The 6,086-nt window shown below is 33.2% G+C and overlaps 1 non-coding gene across 1 annotated transcript; it reads left to right on the top strand.

Moving 5' to 3' along the window:
- The first annotated feature begins 882 nt into the window (after window positions 1-882).
- Window positions 883-954, top strand: Trnae-uuc (transfer RNA glutamic acid (anticodon UUC)). Its single transcript has one exon. It is a non-coding gene; the product is annotated as a tRNA-Glu (tRNA).
- The last annotated feature ends 5,132 nt before the right edge of the window (window positions 955-6,086 follow it).

Raw genomic sequence — 6,086 nt, 5'->3', positions numbered from 1 at the left:
TTACTGAGAAATTCTGAACAGAAAAACTCACTATCTTTTGATTTGCCCGACCCGGAGTTCAAAACCCAGGAACTTGGGAGTCTTATATGCGAATACCAATACCAACCAGGCACTCAAATATACTTGCATAATATAACATAAAGTACGTACGATTAAAATAAATGGTTTTCTATCAGAATATATATACATAATGCTAATCAACCATCATAATTACGAAATTGTCTTACAGATTGTATTTTGATATAATAATACTAAGGTAGCGTACTTGTTAGTAAGGCTTCAATTATTATGAATTTTAATGTATGTTAAGTTAGAAACTTTGTGTGGTTGAGCCTATTAATCTTTGGAACTAACAGTTCAATTTGGACATATATTTTTTACGAAACAAAAACGAAATTCACGCTTGTCACGTTAATTTAAAGCGGGTCTAAATTTTGTAACTGCAAGTGACTGCTACTTACATACTAATATTTTATACAAAAGTCTTCTCAAAAACTCGCTGGTCCTTGTGTATGTGCGTTAGACTTAAAATGACTGTCAAAATGTCATGGTTTTGTCATAGATATTATTTTAAAAAGAGACTCATTAATTTTATCAATATTAATATATTAATTATTGTGACTAAATTAATTATAAGCAATTTGCACCTTATTTGGTTACGTGTACCGCACAATTTCCTTTAGCGGTTCCAAGAATATATTTTTTTTATTCTTTCTGATTTGCCAATGATTCTGGGCACTTGCGCAAATAGACAATATTATTACAATACAATACCTTAAGAATAAATAAGAACATTTAATACGTTTGTATTGATTATTTTTTTTATAAAATATTTTTTATGTAAATTATCAGTTGTACAAATATTTCGGCACAGTTATCATATCCCGTATGGTCTAGTGGCTAGGATACCTGGCTTTCACCCAGGAGGCTCGGGTTCGATTCCCGGTACGGGAAACTTTTTTTGTTTCATTTCGCAAAATTATTCTATCAAAATTATCAATAGTATCCAGTGAAACAGTATTTTAATTGAAAATTTCAAACATTGGACAAAACTCGAAGAAACAAGAAAAAATATTTTAAATTAAATCTTTGAAATAGAACTTTTTTTTAAATGAAACCATTAGACTGTTATATATTTTATACGCGGGCGAAGTCAAAAACTACTTTTACAATAATATTATATGTTAATTTAAGAAAAAAATGTGATAGTCACGGAATATCCTGCAAATTTATAATCAAAGAAAACCAATAATTTAATAAAGAGTATAATAACTAAAGCATAGTTTCGTTAATAACATAAATTATATATTTCTTTTTATTATAATAATATATAGCAACGCAGTATATTGTATACGCACCACGCACACACAAGAGAGAGCGGTGGCAGCGAGGGGCCCTGACGGCATACAAGAGCGTCATGTCGTTTGACGTCACGGCATACGCGTTGTAACTAATTCCACATATAATTTTCACTAAAATGCTTACCCAAGTAGTATGCTTGAAAACTTTCAACATATACCGTTTTGAATTTTGCTCTGTGTAATTATAATTAGTCTCTACCGTGAGTCTATGCAATCGAAAATCTTAATCAATGATATTGAATCATCAAGCGAAACTCGTTACTTAAACTAATACATGTATTGTTTTTTTTAATACAGCTTTTCTAGTATTGATTTTTATAATTAAGGTGCTCAATATTAGTAATTATAATCATAATAAATATTCGTTATAAAATGCGTGAGCTCGAAGCATTTCTATGAATATAACACACATAGACATATTTTATTAATGTCACTTCTGGCATGTGACAGCCACTGAAAACCGCTAAATGGTACTCGAAGCCAATTTGATGCATTTCATTACTTTGTAACATTTAAGAATTATATCATTTACTATTATCATTTAATTAATGTGCTGTTTAAGAAAAATATATATTTTGATCTATGTATAAAAGAATCACTTATTGGCTGGCTGTCAAATCAACGCGCAGGCCAAGCTGCAACAAAGCATTGGGGCTTCATGAAAATTTCCATGCGGGTTTTTTTTAAAGTAGATTAGTAGGAAATATTTTTGAAAATTGAATGTGATAAAGGTGATAAAAGTTTGTATGAAAATCCTTCACTTTTAAAGAAAGATCTGCGGAAATTTGTATTAACCGATTCTGAATTAAGACGTTCAACCAATAAAATAACCGTTAACGTAAATTAAACTGAAGAATTAAATAATAACAATAAAACAAAGCTTAGTTTACAAGAGAAGCACATAGTAGAGGCAAAGGCTTCAGTTCTATTCCATTATGAAACAGTTATGAGTTCTACAAGTTACGTTACTGAGTGAGGATGGAATTAATTGAATTGTATATGATACAAGTATTTTGAAGCGCATTTGTTTATAAGTCATGGTAAGATTTGTATAGTAATTTTTGTCTTTATTAATCAAATATAAATAACTTGGTCGGATTTTTTTTATTGGTAGGCGAACGGGTAAATGCCACTTATGGTAAGTTGTTACCACTGCAAATAACCATTGGCGCTGTAAGAAATATGTCACCAACCTTGGAAACTAGTATGTTATATGTCTTATGCCGGTTGTAACACTGGCTTACTAGCCGTTCTTACTCAGACAACGATACTTAATATTGCTGTTTGGCGTTAGAATATGTGATCAGAAAGGTACCCAAACGGGCTTGCACAAACCCCTACCAAGTATTTTTTCTGGTTCTAGTTCGAAGGTAAAATTCGAGTTTGCCATACTTACTTTGTTTTAAAGCAATTAATCTAACTGGATACCTCCTACACATTCATACAACAGCTTGGGTATAAATAAATAGTGAGCAACGATAATAAATTTTCATTAATAAACAACTAGCGATTCGCACGCGCTGGCGAAAACCATAATTTTTTATTAACTACCTTTGTTGTTATGAAAGATCACGATGAAAATATCGTACGGGCATTTATTGTTGTAATTATCAGCTATTCAGTTCGATCAACTGTAATTATCGTCTGATTAAAAAATGTTACTAAATTGGAAGCAAAAATACATACGCCGTACTGATACTTTTGTATTTCAAGAAAGTATACGTGTATACGTGTACCTTGACTACTGTTTGCTGGTTCTATGGTGGTGATGGCAATAAGTGTAAACCATTTCTTATCATTATAATATGCCAACCTTAAAACTAATATCCCATTGCTGGGCTAAGGTCTCCTCTCCTTTTTATGGAGAATTGGAGCTTATTAGAGCATGCTGCTCGGATGAAGATTTTCACCCGACACATACATATTTCCTCGGAATATTTTTTTTCACCGGCGAGCCCAGAGAGTTTCAGCGCAAAATCAACGGCTATTCGTGCTTTCCGAGGCTCAGAAGTGTAATCTCGGACAATTTGTAAGATCGACCGATAGAGAACGACGACGGACTTGACCGACCCGAGATTTGAACCTTATATTTTCCAATCTACAACCTTATAATAAAATATTAAATATGATAAAAGACATTTACTGGAAATATAGTATATCAATTTAAAACTAAAATATTTTCGATTTATAAATTCTATACATGACATATTTCGTAAAATATCTTAATCAAAAGATCTTGCAAATGACATCTACATTTCAAGTCACTATAGAAAAGACAGTTCGAATCGATTGATGTTAACATATAAATTACCCAAGTCTTATGTTCATGGGATAAGGCTCAAAATCGCTAAAAACTTTCATGCTTGCCACGTAAGGTATGGCGATGTGCGGTATTATTATAAGCGATTTAATGAAGATCAAAGGGCGACCGTATTACATGAAAAAGTAATTCTGTGAAAATTATGACCTAACTGAGAACACTTCACATATTATAGTGTACAAGTATGATGCACCAGGTGATTTCTTTACTCTCATAACTCTGTAATGAGACAGATTCAACGTCCCGTATGATTATACGGGACGTTGAATACAACTGTCCGTAAACCGTCACTTATACTAGTCATAGACATCAATATCTTACATTCGAGATTTTTTTTTATAGAATAGGTAAGCGGGCCACCTAGTGGTAAGTGGTCACCAACGCTCATAGTCAATGGCATTGTAAGAGATGTTAATACGCCATCAACCTTGAGAACTAAGATGTTATGTCCCTTGTGCCTGTAATTACACTGACACACTCACCCTTCAAACCGGAACACAACAATACCGAGTACTGTTGTTTTGCTGTACAATATCTGATGAGTGGTTGGTACCTGGATGATTTTGCACAAAGCCCTACCAGTTGTGTCCAGATTTTGTCTATTGACAGAATTGACTATTTACCACAACGTAGATTTATTTTTGGGTCAGCAAAACAGCTAAAATAAATAGAATATAACGAAAATATTTGTGTAAAACTACACAAAGAACATGCAAGAAGACTGTATTTATATCTATTTTATCGAATACTAATACCCGATAGAGCTAATATCCGATATGCGTTGTAATATATTTTTTTAGGTATAGGTAAGCAATTATACCGACATATTCAAGTGCAAGTAATTTACAATGATTGTAAGGTATATTCTCTGCCACAATACCTCACCAAGTGCGTGAGTATATAGAAACAATAACTGCACAAATCGGATCGGATAAACAATGCGTACCCTTTTTTTACGTTACGCGTTTCACAGTGGGGGGCGGGTATGTGGGGCTCACCGGTGTCCAAGGCGCCGAGTGCGCCCCGTACATCGGAATACCCACTAAAAAACCAGCGGTACCCTTTCCGTCTTAACGAGAAGCGCCACGGGATCGCTTTCGCATGCTACCGTGACGCTCTAACGGCCGACCCGCCTATGCGGGTCTCTATTCTCCAGGGAAAACAATGGGTACCCTACAACAACTGAACTTATGAATAAAATGTACACAACGAGTTTTTAACTTATACACCCTGTATCAACCTGCAACTTAAACAAGCCTGAAAATTGTTATTTGCAATAAAATAACAAACTTCTTACATTTCACAAAATATTTTATAAAAATAAATACGCTCTCAGTGTAAACGAACCAATCGCAAATGACACCATCTTGCAACGGAAATTATCAGCTATACGGCAAATGGTTTAGATACGCTTATCTGTGTACCGCAAACTACCTCGACTTCATTTCTTGATTTTAGATAGTCCATAGTCATTATTGCTATGATCTTGAGCGGGTTAGTTCGATATCAGTTTAAGTTTAGGCATCCATTCGACTCAATATCTAGAAAACCATTTGACTAATACGGAGCCTATACAAATAGCGAAATGTTGTATGAAGGTAAAGACTTTTATATCGATTTTTTCATAGCAACTGTGTAATGGGTTTTACATAAAGGTTTTTCAAGATGTTTGCTCCAACGAGAGTGTAAACTCATTTTGATAAATCGACTACGTAACAGAAACATGTATCAATACGATCTTTGTACTGCAGAAAAGGGATTTTTCGCGCGTTTTACTTGGCCAAAATTAAAAATTAAATAAATTGAAATATTCACTGTTGCTTTTTACTATATACTTGGAGATAATTCAGAAATTTTTATCTACATATTAAGGAAAAGCTTAATCACTGTCGCAAATACAACAATTATTAGATTTATATTTGAATTAAATAAATAAAGTTAAGTATTGTTTAGAGTTTATTGAAAATAGTGATATTTGTGTTTTTTTTTGTTTTTATTCTTTGCTGTCGTAGACACAAAGAATAATTCCGATTATTAGACAAGTATATGATGTTATCAACTTAGAACAATCATTATTTACACACCAGCTGGCCCCACGGCTTCATCCGCGCGATGGTCGATATATTACGATATATTTAAAAAAAGTATTTTCGTGTTCTGCTACTCGTTTTATGATAAATTTATTAAATGTACAGACATACGGTTTCTACTGCTTTATTACACGTACATGCTATTACTGAACAAAAATATTTAAATGATTCATCCGGCTTGTGAAGGTCAGGTGGTAAATTGTTCAACATTATTACAATAGTAGAGTTTAAGTTGAACAATTTAAGCACCATTCCTTTGTCCTGGTCACGCTGTCGGGATATCTATTTGAAAAAGATGTAATTGCACTCATTATG

The sequence above is a fragment of the Nymphalis io genome, chromosome 21 (assembly GCF_905147045.1).
Source record: "Nymphalis io chromosome 21, ilAglIoxx1.1, whole genome shotgun sequence".
Classification (NCBI taxonomy): domain Eukaryota; kingdom Metazoa; phylum Arthropoda; class Insecta; order Lepidoptera; family Nymphalidae; genus Nymphalis; species Nymphalis io.
The sequence above is the reverse complement of the archived record's forward strand: the minus strand, read 5'-3'. Positions and strand labels throughout refer to the sequence as shown.